This window comes from Suncus etruscus, chromosome 19 (genome assembly GCF_024139225.1).
Source record: "Suncus etruscus isolate mSunEtr1 chromosome 19, mSunEtr1.pri.cur, whole genome shotgun sequence".
NCBI lineage: Eukaryota > Metazoa > Chordata > Mammalia > Eulipotyphla > Soricidae > Suncus > Suncus etruscus.
In genome coordinates this window covers 34,601,307-34,617,236 of record NC_064866.1, presented here as the reverse complement: position 1 = coordinate 34,617,236, position 15,930 = coordinate 34,601,307, and the positions used below count along the sequence as shown (strand labels likewise).

The window sequence follows — 15,930 nt, the reverse complement described above, 5'->3', positions numbered from 1 at the left end:
AAAAAACTATCCGTATGCTCATTTGCAGGTTTGTTTTATTTGGTGATTTTTTTTTAATCTAGACAAGCTTCAAAACTAAATAAAATTGTACTCTTTATTACTTTTCTTGGGTACCATGGGTTGTTTTCTAAATGTTACACTGAAGAAATGAAGACATGAAATAGATTGACAGGAGCGTGAGCATTAGTAGTGACTAGGGCCCTTGCCTTGCATGTGACCAATCCAGGTTTGATCTCCAGCATTGTCCCCTGAACCCCAACAGGAATGATCTCAGGATCAGGAATATGACCTGAGCACTACCGAGTGTGACACTAAAATAAGGAAGGAAGGAAGGAAGGAAGGAAGGAAGGAAGGAAGGAAGGAAGGAAGGAAGGAAGGAAGGAAGGAAGGAAGGAAGGAAGGAAGGAAGGAAGGAAGGAAGGAAGGAAGGAAGGAAGGAAGGAAGGAAGGAAGGAAGGAAGGAGTGAGAGAAAGAATGAAGAAAGAGAGAGAAAGAAAAAGAAAGAAAGAAGAGAAAGAAAGAAAGAACGACAGAAAGAAAGAAAGAAAGAACGAAAGAACAAAAGAAAGAAGAAAGAAAGAAAGAAAGAAAGAAAGAGAGAAAGAAAGAAAGAAAAGAAAGAAAGAAAGAAAGAAAGAAAGAAAGAAAAGAAAAGAAAGAAAGAAAGAAAGAAAGAAAGAAAGAAAAGAAAGAAAGAAAGAAAGAGAGAGAGGAGAGAGAAGAAAAGAAAGAAAGAAAGAAAGAAAGAAAGAAAGAAAGAAAGAAAGAAAGAAAGAAAGAAAGAAAGAAAGAAAGAAAGAAAGAAAGAAAGAAAGAAAGAAAGAAAGAAAGAAAGAAAGAAAGAAAGAAAGAAGAAATAATGAATGAAAGGAAGGAAGGAAGAAAAGGAAGAGAAGAACAAAGGAAGGAATAAACAAAGGAAAGAAGGAAGGATAAAGAAAAAGATTGAAAATATTTTATTTCATATTAAAACCATATTTTAATATGATTGTCTTGTGTTTTCACACTATTCTAGGAGGTAGTGTCCTGTGTCAAATAGAGCATCTATGATTCATAGATATTAAATGGTTTGCCCATGGACAGAAGCAATTTATTTGTTGGGAAATAGGAAGCCCAACTCAGAACCCAAAATTTTAAATTATATCCTAGTTTCATCATGGTTCCTGTGTCTTTTCAGAAAGCATTCTAGGGGCTACAGAGTTAGTAAATGTATAAAATATTTACCTTGCAAGCGAAAAAGGCTAGTCCAATACTAAAATTGGAAGGATACAGAGAAGATTAGCATGCCCTTGCTCAAGGATGACACGCAAATTCATGAAGCATTCCATATTTAAAAAAAAAATAGCCACAAATAGCCCCTAAGCAAAGAACTAGAAGTAAAACCTAAGTAGTGCCAATGGGTGTGGCCCAAATTTCTTCCAGCAACCCCCTGATAAAAATGAATTTCAGATCAGGAAGACACTCCTGGGGTTAGAACCTATGTCTTTCAAATTCCATTTCCAAGCAGGCTTTTATCTCCAGTATCACATGACTTCCTGTGCCTTACCATGTGTGACCCAAGGCACTGATGGCATGACCCTGATGGTCCCCAGAACTTCATTGTTTAAGAAGTGTCACAACCTCTAGTTTAGCACCGAGCCACTGACTGATTTACCAAGTACTGCTGAAAGTAACTTCAGAGATCTCTGAGCACCTTTTGGAGGAGGCAAAAAAATAAATCAAAAACCAGGAAACAGGAGTTGGAGAGATAGCACAGTGGTAGGGTATTTGCCTTGCAAGCAGCCAACCCAGGACCACGGTGGTTCGAATCCCAGCATCCCATATGGTCCCCCGAGCCTGCCAGGAGTGATTTCTGAGCACAGAGCCAGGAGTAACCACTGAGTGCTGCCGGATGTGGCCCAAAAACAAAACAAACAAACAAACAAAAACAGAAAACAAAATAAACAGCCAGCATGTCATACTCCACTTAGCAAAGGATTGGAAGTCATAAGTAAGATTAATCTTTTGTCCTTTCCCAGTTCTCTGTGTATAAGAGAAACATCACATGACTTAGGTTCTAGAAAAAGCTTGCCTTGCAAGCACTTGACCTGAGTTTGGTCACCGGCATCCCACATGCCCCCACCCCCCAAGCATGCCAGAAAGGCGTCCTGAGCAAAGCTAGGAATAGCCCCTGAGCATAGCCGGGTGTGGTTAAAAAAAAAAAAAAAAAGACAAAAAAAATTACTAGAAAGCCTTATCAGTTGCTCAACTCCATTTTCTAGTATGTACAAACATATTACTGTTATATTGACAGATTGCACTGGGATGAACTGTACATTATATATATGGAATCATAAAATAGTAGTATAAATTATGTGCTATGACAGGAGTTGGCATTTTAAAATATTATTTCATTGCCATTAGATATACATCTCATATCTATACATTATAGAAACTGGAAAGAATAATTTAATTTTTTGGTACTAGATGATTATGTTTCAATGTTTCTACATCTTGCAACCTTGCACTATCATACTAAGAAACTAGTTTTGATAAGGCATGGTATGTTCATTTACTTTTCACAGGTCTTCCTTTTAAAACATATTCTCAAAGATTCTAGTTTATGCCCAAGTAATAATTATGATACATAACTATTTTTCAAATAGACAGTAAAGGTAAAATTTCTTTATACCTGATTTCTCAGTAGCCACCTGGGGATTTAATTAAAATTCACTCTTGGTATATATAATTGTGCCAGGTAATTTTATACTTACTTCATTATATAATAATTACATCTGTGGCTTTGGTTCTGTTTTTAATTATCTTCCAAGTTTTCTACAAATGGCATGGGCAACTGATACAAATCGTGTGTTCATGATAGAAAAAAAATCTTAAAGAACAAAGCATCCAAATATAATGAGGATTCCATGAGTAAAATGTCAATAATCTGAGGTAAATTGGACTGAAGCCAGTGCTAAATGGTGGCTACCTATGACTGATATGCTTGTGTGAAACTGACCTGATTGCCATGTTAAACTTCCCTCATATTTATCTGTCTCTAATGGAGAGTCTTTCAGGAAATCATCCTTGCAAGGAATATTTAGGAGGCCAGGAGGAATAGTTCTAGGTGAAAGACAGTATCAGAGGGAAACTCACAGGAATCAACAGTGATGCCTAACTCACTACTTGCCTGCAGATTTAAAAGCAGAAGTAATCAAGCGGAGATGGATACCAGGATACCTCACTTCATCAACTCTCCAAACAAATGCATGCAAGAAAAAGATGTAGTCACTTAATCCAGGATGATAAAAACAAACACCTGAGATTTTAAAATTTTATTTTATTGAAACAATTGTGATCAACAGAATCCATAATTGAATATGAGTAATGCAATGAGTCAGGGCCCTTCCCACAACCAGGGTCAAATTCCCTCCACCACTGGCCTCAGAGTGCATCCTATACCACCATCTTCCCCGCCAACCCCGCCTCCCACCCCCCCACCCCTGCCTTCTAGTATAACAGATACCTTGAAGTTTCAATTGTTAAAGTTTAGGTCCCTTGGTTCTATTATCTTTGACTTTGGCTTAGACATTTAGTTTTGTGCTTATTTATTTTCCCACCAATGCATCTGAGACCACTTGGCCTTCCTTTGATTCTTCTTAGTTTTATAGAAAAACGTAAGAATATGTGGTATAATAAAGTAGTCCAAATTTCCGAGGTTATATGAAAAAAGCAGGAGTCCCAATTTAAAAGATAAGAGAATTTAAAAAATCCAATTTTATAAAAAGGTGTTTAGGTGTGACAGTTTGTTGTTGTTTGTTTGTTTGATTGCATAGGCACAGCAAAATATGGGGGAAATATAAAGGGAAATCCTGGCATAAGACCAACTATATGCTCCAGGCATATTAAATTGTTTCTTTCTCTGTGGTCCTTGTAAAAGTTCTTCAAGTCACAATTGTCTTGGTCAGGTTTCTGTAGTTAGTTTCTGGATTTTGTACAGCTCCTATGTCAAAGTCAAGTTGACATGTAGTGTCTTCTGGTTTCACCTCACTGCTAGGTGGCAATGCATGGAACCCTGACCTGAAACTTGGGATATTTTTATTGTGATTCTATGGAGGTCAGATGACATCTGTGGTGCAACAATTTTAGGTTCAAAACTTAAATATATATATATATATATATATATATATATATATATATATATATATAAATCCGCAGGCAAATGTTAAAAACATGAGACTCTGTGCCAGGGAATTGTTCTTCAGCTAAATATAATATTTAAGTTGTAGATAGCAGTCTTTGCCAAATCAATTTTGCCTTCTATGTTGAGATATGTCATTACATTAAATAGTTTCAGGGAGGGGCCGGAGAGATAGCATGGAGGTAAGGCGTTTGCCTTGCATGCAGAAAGTCTATGGTTCAAAACCCGGCATCCCATATGGTCCCGCGAGCCTTCCAGGAGCGATTTCTGAGCAAGATCCAGGAGTAACCCCTGAGTACTGCCAGGTGTGACCCAAAAACCAAAAAGAAAAAAAGAAAAAGTTTCAGGGATTCTCTGCAATTCTGCTATCAGTGGCTTCTTCTGAAGAAGTCAAACTTTATATTTACCATAACATTTCTCTTGTTTTAAAAGCACTCCTTACATACTTTTATTTCTGTCTCATTTCACTTATTAATTTATTTTATTAATATCTTAATTTAAGCACCATGATAAAAACATGTTTGTAGTTGGGTTTCAGTCATAAAAAGAACAATGCCCTTCAACAGAGCAACAATCTTTAATGCCCCACATTTTCCTCCTCCCCCATATCCATCTGTCTTCCAGACAGACATTCTATTTTTCTCACTCACTACAATTGTCATGATAGTTGTTGGTGTAGTTGTTTCTCTAACTGCATTCACCACTCTTTGTGGTAAGCTTTATTTCATGGGCTGGTCCTTTCAGCCCTCTTCTCTATTGTCTCTGGGTATTATTACCATACTATCTTTGACTTTTAATAAATCCCATAAATGAGTGTCTATCTCTCTCTGACCCATCTCACTCAGCACAATAGTTTCCGTGTCCAGCATACATAGAAAATTTTTATGATTTCATTTTTGACAGCTTCGTAGTATTCCATTGTGTATATGTACCACAGTTTCTTTAGCCAGGTCATTTCCAGATTGTGGATATTGTAAATAGAGCTGCAATGAACATAAAAATGCAGAATGACTTTTGTATTTTGTGTGTGTGTGTGTGTGTGTTTTCCCTGGGTATATCCCTGGGAGTGGAAAAGATGGCTCATATGCAAGCTTAATTACCAGTGTTTTGAGAAATCTCCATATTGATTTCCAGAAAGGGTGGACTAGAGGGCATTTCCACTAGTAGTAAATGAGAGTTGCTTTCTCCCCACATTACCACCAACACTGATTGTTCCTGTGATTTGTGGTATGTGCCAGTCTCTGTGGCATGAGATGATGCTCAATTGTTGTTTGGATTCACATCACCCTCATGATTAGTGATGTGGAGCATTTTTTCATGTGCCTATTGACCATCTATATTTCTTCTTTGGGAAGTGTCTGTCAGTACCTTGTATATCTTCAATATTTGCCCCTTATTTGATGGATATTGGTGAATAGTTTCTCCCACTTTGTACCCTAGCAGCTGTTCCCTTTGAGGTACATAAGTTTCTCAGTTTAATATAGTTTCATTTGTTTATCTTTGTTTCCACTTGTAGTGTTTCCTCCTTGAGGATGCCTTTAGTCTCAATGGCATGAAGTGTTTTACCTATGTGTTTTTCTATATACCTTATGGTTCCAGGTCTGATATCAAGGTTTTTAATTCATTTGGATTTGGATATTGAGTCTATGTTTGTTCTGACTTTTCAGGTGTGTTTTTCGTAGGCAGCAGAATGTTGGATTCTGCTTTTTGATCTATTTTGCCACTCTATGTCTCTTAACTGGTGCATTTAGTCCATTGACATTGAGAGAGATAATTGTCATGGGATTTAGTGTCATCTTTATGTAGGACTTTGGTCTGTGTGGCTTTCTTAGTTGTTGTTTGTTTGTTTGTTTTAGTTTTAGTTTTTGGGCCACACCTAGTGATATTCAGGGGTTATTCCTGGCTATGAGCTCAGAAAATGTTCCTGGCTAGGGGAACCATATGGAATGCCAGGGATCGAACCCAGATCTGTCCTGGGCAGCCGCATGTAAGGCAAATGTCCTTCTGCTGTGCTATTGCTCCAGCCCCATGGTCCTTTTTTGTCTTAAAATAGACCTTTCAGTTTGTCTTTTAAGGCTGGTTTTGAGCCAGTAAACTTTCTAAGCTGTTGTTTATCTCTGAAGCTATGCATGCTTCCTCTAAACCTGAACAGGAGTCTGGGTGCAGTATTCTAGGTGAAGCATTCATTTCATTGAGCTTTGTCAGTATATCCCACCACTGCATTCAGGTCTTGAGAGTTTCTTGTGACAGTTCTGCTGTAAATCTGAAGGATGCTCCATTGTACATAATTTCCCTTTTTGATCCTTGGCTGCTCTCAGGATTTTATCCTTATCTGTGAATTCCTTATTGTGAGTAGGATGTGTCATTGGGTGATTTTCTTCAGGACTCTTTTAGCTGGTACTCTCCAGAATGGCAGGGTTTGGTTGCATGCAATCTTTAGCTATGGGAGTTTCTCTGCAATGAATTCCTTGACTGTTGATTCTTCCTGGGGATTTTCTTTCTGGGTCTCTAGGACTCCAATGATTCTCATACTTTTTTTTTTTCTGTTGAGTTTATTAAAGACTTTTATTTTAGTCTGTTCACATTCTTTTAGGATTTTTTCCATAGTCTGCTCATTTGCTTTATGGCTCTTTTCCAATCTCTATTGTATAGAGTTGTTATGCATCTCATCCACTAACTCTGATTCTGTCCTCAGCCTCTGTGACTCTGCTCAACAGGCTTTCCAGTGAGGTTTTCATTTCACCTACTACATTGTTCAGTCCTTTTATTATAGCTTGAAGCATTTTTAATTTCTATTTTAATATTCTCTTGACTTTTATTTGTTGTTTGTCTGGCTTGTTCAATGCTTTCTTTGAATTCTTAGAGGATCATTTATATTTCTTCTCTAAACGCCTTTATCTGAGAAGCTAAATAAGTGGTCAGACTTTTCAGATCATCACAGCTGCCATCTTCAATTTCTATGCTTGGTGGAGACCTGATTTGTTTTCCCATTGTCACACTTGTAGTTGGTGTTTTCTTTGTATTGTGCTGCTGTTAATTTACTAGGAGATGTGTGCGGCCACAAAGCTGAGTGGCAGGTCTCCTCTAGCTGTGCCCTTCATGGGCAGGGCTAGCTCACCTCTGTTGAGATGGCGTCAGGAGCTCTTCTGGGCAGCAACAGATACAGTTCAAGATAGCCCCTGTGTGCAAATGTGAATGGCAAGGATCAGGCTCCACCCTTTGTGGGCGGGTTCAGTTGTGTCAGAATTTCTGAAGGGGGTGGTTCATGGTGGCCACAGAAGCATTTCAAGATGGCCCCCATGTGCAAATGCAATTGGCAGGTATCTCTGTGTCATTATTTTTCTCTCCTTACCCCTTCATGTCTCTCCCCATATAAGCACAAAATCTATTAAAATCTTTCATACTGTCCTTTTCCCTTACATCTATTTGCATGTGTCACTATAATGTATATAAAGTCTTATCACTTCATACAAAAAATACCTCAATTTGACAATAAAAGTCCTCATAAAAATTTGCATTCCATAATCCTCACCTTGTCACACATACATAAATACGCACACACAGTCACTCATCTTTTCATATTTTTAGCAAGATTTATTGTGTGATGTATTTGCTATGTAATCCTGAATAAGTCATTCTAATTCAACAATTTATTTTCCTTTAAATATACTACTTATTGAGAAAGCTGTTACCAAAAACATAATCAGAGTATGCAAAAAAAAAAAAAAGAAATGTACTTCCACCTCAGAATCTTTCCTCCCAGATATAAACTATTATTGATTTTTTTACTAATATATAACTATTCTATGAGATATTTTTTTAATTTTAGAATGAGAATATTATACTTCGTAAAATTTTTTATTTTAAATTCACCCATATATCTGGAAATAATTTCAATAGTATCAGATAATAAATATGCATACATTTGCATATGCACACTTATATATTGCATTATAGATAGCTTATATTCATTTAATCTCACATTTAGGAATAGCACAATTTCACATATAATACACTCTCAGACACCATTACTCTGTCAATAACTGCATATGTAGCTATAACTGTGTATTATCTTTTTTTGAGGCAGGGGTTTGGGCCACACCCAGCCATGCTCAGGGGTTACTCCTGGCTGTCTGCTCAGAAATAGCTCCTGGCAGGCACGGGGGACCATATGGGACACTGGAATTCGAACCAACCACCTTTGGTCCTGGATCAAACACCGCTGTGCTATCTCTCCAGGTCCAGCTGTGTATTATCTTAAACTTTTTATTATACCTTGGGTTAGATGTTTACATTAATACCAGAAAGTGCCCAAAAGCTTCCACTATGGTTCTTATATTGACAACCTCTAGTCTGATGATTATTTCCTTCCTCTCTGACCCCAAGAGTTTTTCATATGGATATAAAATAAAGACAGTCACAAGAAAACACTAAACAAAACAAGGATTATATACAACAGAGTATAGATACTAGTTGTGAGCTTCTGTAACTTACTGACAAATTCTTCATCATGGAGGGATGGATTCAATCACTGAATCAGAAGTAAGCCACACTCTCTTTGAATTATTCTTACTTCTTTCTAAATTATTTTTCTTTAATTCCATTATTCCATATGATCTAAAAAGTACTATTTCATTTTTCAGGTGTCAGAGATATTTATTATTCAGGGAATAAGGACTAGATGTTCAATTTTTACTTTGCAAAGTTTCAACAGTCAATAAAAATATTAAGCACTGAATTTCCAGGAAGTGTGCTTTCTACAACTGAATTAGAAACATTCATGTTTCTAGTATTATCCAAGATTTTTTTTTCCATTCATACCATTATCTCATCCCTTTGCTCATTGCTATCTTAGGAATGAGGCAGAGAAAAATATTCCTAGCTTTACCATGCACAAAGCAACTTTTGTGCTTCACATCTGCTAAGTTACCAGTTAGTTTTTAAGAGGGGTGAGGGAGGAAGGAAATGGGGGACATTGGTGGTGGGAAGGTTGCACTGGTAAAGTGGGGGGGCATGTTCTTTTATTTTATATAACTGAAACCCAACTACAAACATGTTTGTAATCATGGTGCTGAAATAAGGATATTATTAAAATAAAAAATAAGTTTTGAGGAGGAAGAAGAGAGTTCCTGAAGTGAAATAATTTTCCCTAGGAGGTCTTTGGAAGGCAGAAATATAGACAGGATTTAAATCTAGGTCAAATTGCAGGCACAGCACTTGCACATTAGGCAATAAATAATGAGAGAGAACTTTAAAAGTATACTGAGACCTCAATGAAAGCTGTCGAAAGCAGGGGTCCTCAAACTATGGCCTACAGGCCACATGTGGCCTACCAAGGACATTTATATAGCACACCAGATGTTTTTGCTGCCACTGCCTGACCTGCTTAGCCACCTACTGGACTCTGGCCTTCAGTGTGCATGTGTGGGATACGTCCCACACTGAATGCTCTCCTCTCTGTCTCTTGACTCCTCTCAGTCTCAGGCCGGGGTCCTCAAACTATGGCCATTATTGTTCATAATTTTTTCTAAAAATGATAGTCTGGCCCTACAATGGGACATGAACTGGCCCCCTGTTTAAAAAGTTTGAGGACCCTAGAGAGAGCTATAATAAAGGACACCCTTCAGAGAAAGTGTCAATATTGCCAGCAACCCCTAGCGCCATAAAGCAATAGCCCTTTGCAGAGCATACCCCTCACCCAGGAACCCGATAAGGGGCCAAGGTTTCCCTTTTCCTCTCTGGCTGGTTCTCTGATGCTTCCAGATGGCTGCATGGCAGGCTGACTTATTGTCCAGACTGCGCCGCCTCCCCACAGCTCTTGTAATTTCTCAGAAGCTGTCAGGCCACCTCCACCTCCTCACTTCCCTCCTCCTCACTATTTTGTATTCTCTGCGCTGCTCCTGTCCTGTGGAAATGAACACATCAAAGCCATATGGAGTCCTTCTTTCTGGGCGCTCATGTCCTTTCTAGCTTCTCCTTTTTCTGGAATATTAATATTAATAGCTTGTGTCTTGGCTGTGGCTTTCTTTTCCAACCTCAAAGAACCAGAGCCTTTTCTTGGTCTTTGCACAAGGAAATCTTGTTTGAAGGTATGGGTAGGCGTGCTGGGAAACACCAGCGCAGACAAGGTCTCTGATGTAATAGAGGGACACATAATGCAAACATGTGAAGTTGTTCCACAGCCAGGCCCCCGGGATAAGTGGTTTTCATAATTTGTGTCCTTTAGAAGGAGAGGCCCAATCTAGCAGATACCCAGCCATCATTTTAAATGAACAACCACATCTCTGGGGGTCAAACTGTGATCATTTTGCACGCCTTGTCTCATAAACTGATCAAAGTTGGTGTTAGGTTAATTTTGGAAACCCTGTTTCATAAATATCAGAACTCAGACTCACAGAAAATTACCATTTTGCCTCCTGGTAACACAGCAGGTATATTCTTCCTCCCCAACTAAAAATGGAAATTTGCCTCACTTCTCTAACTCCAAAACACAGATTAGATCAGTTATTTTCTGTCCTATATTTTCTTCTTAGGCTGAATTTCCAGAAATGCAAGTCACAAAGAAATACCTCACTTTGTGCTAAGTCGCTGGATCCCACATCGGAGCCAGAACCCTGGCACAAAAGAACCCCAACCTTTACTCACACCCCACTAAAGCCAAGCTTGGCATAATCTCTAGGGTTGATGTGAATAATTTGGAGCTACAGGCCTTTGCCATGATCTGAACTTAGCAGTTCACAGAGCAGGCCTGATTTTGCCGTGTGTTTTTGTTGCTATTAATCTAGAAGTATTCCTTTTGTTTGTACCCTTTGTCACAGTCAGAGTCATTCCCAATGTGTTTGGTGGGGTTTCTGCTGCTACAGGGTCAAAAAAAGCTAACACAAAATTTTCAAACTCTCCATGCCTACCTCCAAAACTGCAGAAAAATTTCGAAGCTTGTCTCCTGTTCACTTTTATCAGAACTAGATACCAAAAGGAGTCTTCACACCACAGCCTGAATTCTACTTTTAATTAGAAAGCTACAAAAGCCCTGGGCAGGATTGCTGGGACCTGTGATAGCTGATCTTGTGGGCCAGATTCTCCTGCTCTCTTTTCATCCTGGAGTGGAGAAATAAATGGACCTTTTGGGTTTTTTTTTGTGTGTTTTTTTTTTTTTTTGGTTTTTCAGGCCACACCTGTTTGATGCTCAGGGGTTACTCCTGGCTAAGTGCTCAGAAATTGCCCCTGGCTTGGGGGAACCATATGGGACACCGGGGGATCGAACCACGGTCCTGATCCTTGGCTAGCGCTTGCAAGGCAGACACCTTACCTCTAGCGCCACCTCGCCGGCCCCATAAATGGACCTTTTGAGCCCCAGCCCTGCCATATGACCCATGGAAGGGCAAAGCCTGACAGTCTTGCAGAATTTCTCCTACAATTTTCCACCACTGCCTGAGCACAGATGCTTATTGGGGGTGGTTAGGGGACATTTCATAATGTCAGGAAAAAAATGAATAGAGGACAAAGCATTTGAAGTTTATGGAGCCATAGAAGTAGAAAAGATACTACTCCTCTAGTTTATTTATTGGAAGTAGTGGGGAATATACCTAGCAGTGGTCAGGAGACCCTGGGTACCAAAAATTAAGCCTAGGGCTTCCACACACATAGTATATACACCAGATCTTTGCAGCATCTCTCAAATCCCCAGTTGATATTCTTTGTAAACAGGCATCTTAAGCATGGAAATTCTGAAGTGGTTAAAATTTCTAACATTTATTTGTAAGGTTTTGTGATAAGCTTTGAGTGAGCTATTTGACCCTGATCATGAACAATTTTTCCTTTCAGAACTTAGCTAGAATCAAGCAATCTCCTTTTGGTTTCTCAAATACTCCAGTTTCCTCATTGATCAAGGGCTGTTGGGGGCCAGGGACACTTCCTTTGTCATTTCCCCAGCACCTCCCTACTTATCTTTTGTGTCTGATTGTTCCTGCCAGATCAGATTAGGTGAAACCCATTTGGGGTGCCCTCAGTGCATTGAAAATAGAGAGGAATAGAGCTGAAAGTTCATGTTTTTCTCTAAAGGGTCAGACAGTAAATAGTGTCAGGTTTGTGGGTCACACAATTTCTGTCACTTCTACTCAACCTTGTTGCCATGTGAGTGCATGTGTAGACAATACAGAAGACTGTACTGTGATCGTGTGCTGACAAAAACCTCATTACCAAAAGAGTGTACCAAGGCAATAGGTTTCTCAGTTCAAGTGCCTCACTAAAATAAAGCAATATAAAAGCAGCTAACTCAGGTTTTCATAATAAATGCCTAAGACAACTGGCAACCTTGATTCTAGAAAAGTAGATCACTGTTTGAACGGATATTAAAGTGAACGTTTCTTATTGAGATAAAGTCACTTGTGATTTGTTTGATTGTTTTGACAGATTCATATTATCAACAACTGAGAATCTGAATCCCCAAAGTCCATGGTATGAAATAAGAACAAATAATTTATTATGTGTGTGTGTGTGTGTGTGTGTATATATATATATATATATATATATATATATATATATATGATCATTTCACATGCCTTTCAAGATGCTGTCTGGGTTGGGAAATTGCAAAAGAAAATTCAGTGAGAGCAAGAATTCCGGAAATAAAGTGTTATGCCAGAAATGTTCAGAATCTTGATTTTGCTGCCGTCACTAGAATTAAATTTATGAGCCGCACTATTTAGGTACACAATTTTGATTGATTTAAAATAGGTTTTTCAGAATTTTGGCTCTGGGGCTTCACCCTCCCTACAACCTATTTCTCCCGTTCTTGTCATGCTATGGGTTCTTACACTAGAAATATTTTTTTAGTGTGTCATTGTTGCCACATAAAAATACTTGCACTGTGTAAAGTCCAACAGGCAAAAGAGTGTATTTATTCATTAACCATTTATTTGTTGATATCTATTTTGTGTGTTTCTGGGGAATACATGTAGGTATAAACTCTACCTTTAAGGAGCCCCTTAACTGTATTAGCAAATAGTTGATACCAATATCTGGAAGAAGAAAATCAGTTATAGGCAGCACTAAAGAAAGTCTCTGGGACCCTGTAGTTCACAGCCATACATATGTTCATGATCTGTTGATGATGCAGCATCAGTGTGAATACAGGGAGAGCTTAGGTTGAAGTGCTTGTTACGTGATTTCAAATGTACAGGGTAGTGGAACTACTCAAGAAAATGAGCGAGCAATGCAAAGAAATTGGTGAGACAAGAGTTCAGGGCCTGCAATTTTCTCCTACAAAAACCCATTCTATTAGCTTCTTACTTGAGAACTGACAAGTCTTTACGTTCAACAGAATGACATTAACACTTACAAAATGGAATTCTTTAATTTTTTTTGTCTCCAATTCTTGTTTTGAATCGATGTTTAATGACTATCCACCTCCCCACACACACATACACATTATGCAATAATATTTGACTCAGTCATTCCTACGAGTCCATACTATCACATAGATGAGCCTGACTCAATAGCCCCCAATAAATGCAGTAAAAAATAAAAGTTAAAAATAAAACCAACACCTTTTTGTTTGTTTGGGGGACCATACTCAGAGGTGCTCAGGACTAACTCCTCTCTCTGTACTCAGAGATCGCTTCTGGCAGTATTAGTGAGGACTATATGTTTTTCATATGGTCAATCACATATGCCAGTGATTGAACTTTGGCCTGTCATAAGGCAAACCCCCATCCACTGTCTCTCTGGCCCTAAAACAAAAAGCAGTATTTTATATGAAAAATTTCTAGACTCTTTCTAACTATCATAGAAAGAATTTGTGAACCCAGAACCATCATTGCTTATCACCCAACAACTGATGAAAGACAGGTAGCTGAGAACTCTACGCTACTCTTTCACAGCAGATCTGCCACTGTCACAGAAAAATAATAGACCCCCAAAATATATCCAGAAAATCATGCCTGTCCATATCAATTCTCACTCTTGTATATATTTTTCAAAAAGTATGGTAATGTTTATTGGATAAAAATGAAATACATTATTTCAATTTCATTTCTTTGTTTCTTTTTTGTTTATTCTGGGGACACACGTAAAAGTTCTCATGACTTACCTAACTCTGCTTTAGGGTGGGAATCATGGGACTATATATGGTTCTGGAGATAAAATCCAAGGAGAATGTTGCAAGAAAAAATGCCCTACTCGAGCCCGGAGAGATAGCACATTGGCATTTGCCTTGCAAGCAGCCAATCCAGGACCAAAGGTGGTTGGTTCCAAACCCGATGTCCCACATGGTCCCCCGTGCCTGCCAGGAGCTAAGCTATTTCTGAGCAGACAGCCAGGAGTAACCCCTGAGCACTGCCGGGTGTGGCCCAAAAACCAAAAAAAAAAAAAGTATTTTTGGGGGGGGCCCAGAGAGATAGCACAGCGGTGTGTGCCTTGCAAGCAGCCGATCCAGGAGCAAAGGTGGTTGGTTCGAATCCTGGTGTCCCATATGGTCCCGCCATGCTTGCCAGGAGCTATTTCTGAGCAGACAGCCAGTGAGCAGACAGCAGACACCCTGAGCTCCAGCGGGTGTGGCCCAAACACCAAAAAAAAAAAAAAAAAAAAAAAAGCCCTATTCATTATACTATGTCTCAGAACCCTCAGATTAATGACCTTTAACTGTAACTCATGGATGAAACCTCAGTGTCTGTCTCTGTGTGAGCATGAGTATATGTGTTGGCCACCTCAATATCTGTTTAATGTAATGTCTGTCTAAGTTATATATTGTCCTTCTTTCTGTTATATATATCCTCCAAACCCCCTTCACTTATCTTACAAATTCCTTTTTAACCTTTCACTCTCTCAGCCTTGATTTGTTATTTCTCCCCATTTAACCCTTTTTACCCTCAGTTCTTAAATCCTATATTCCTCCCACTCCAGTCAGCTGCCAATAAGCTCCCAAAAGATAGATTCCTGGCATGCCTTGCCCCAGTCTGTGAAGAAGTGGCCATCACCACATCACCACATCACGCAAAAAAAAAACAAAAAGGAAAGAAAGAAAGAAAGAAAGAAAGAAAGAAAGAAAGAAAGAAAGAAAGAAAGAGAAAAAGAAAGAAAGAAAGAAAGAAAAGAAAGAAAGAAAAGAAAGAAAGAAAGAAAAAGAAAGAAAGAGAAAGAAAGAGAGAGAGAGAGAGAGAGAGAGAGAGAAAGAAAGAAAGAGAAAGAAAGAAAGAAAGAAAGAAAGAAAAAAGAAAGAAAGAAAGAAAGAGAAAGAAAGAAAGCAAGCAAGAAAGAAAGAAAGAAAGCAAGCAAGAAAGCAAGCAAGAAAGAAAGAAAGAAAGAAAAGAAAGAAAGAAAGAAAGAAAAAGAAAGAAAGAAAGAAGAAAGAAAAAGAAAGAAAGAAAGAAAGAAGAAAGAAAGAAAGAAAACAATAACAAAACCAAGGACCATAAAAAAGTAAATTTAATTAATTAATCAATTAACAATTTATGTTGTGCTGCTTCTTTTTTTTCTGCATAGGCACAGTAAATAATGGGGAAATTAGAAGGGGAATTCCCTTGGCCTGAAAGGTACAGGATTTCTCAGCCCTTTTAGTATACTGTCATGGGAATAACTGCAGACTCCTTGCATGTTCATCTAGTCTCCCCTAGATTCTTTCGTGGTGTATGGAAGACATCTGCTCCATCATGGGTGATAAAATCAGATCTCTGTATCTAGAGATTTTGGTATCTGCACAGGTCAAGGATCCCCATTCCTGTTATTATTTTTTTTTTGGACTATTTCAGAG

The 15,930-nt window shown here is 38.5% G+C and overlaps 1 pseudogene; it reads left to right on the top strand.

The window, feature by feature from the left end:
• The first annotated feature begins 1,240 nt into the window (after positions 1-1,240).
• On the top strand, positions 1,241-1,335 carry LOC125997721 (uncharacterized; annotated as a pseudogene).
• The last annotated feature ends 14,595 nt before the right edge of the window (positions 1,336-15,930 follow it).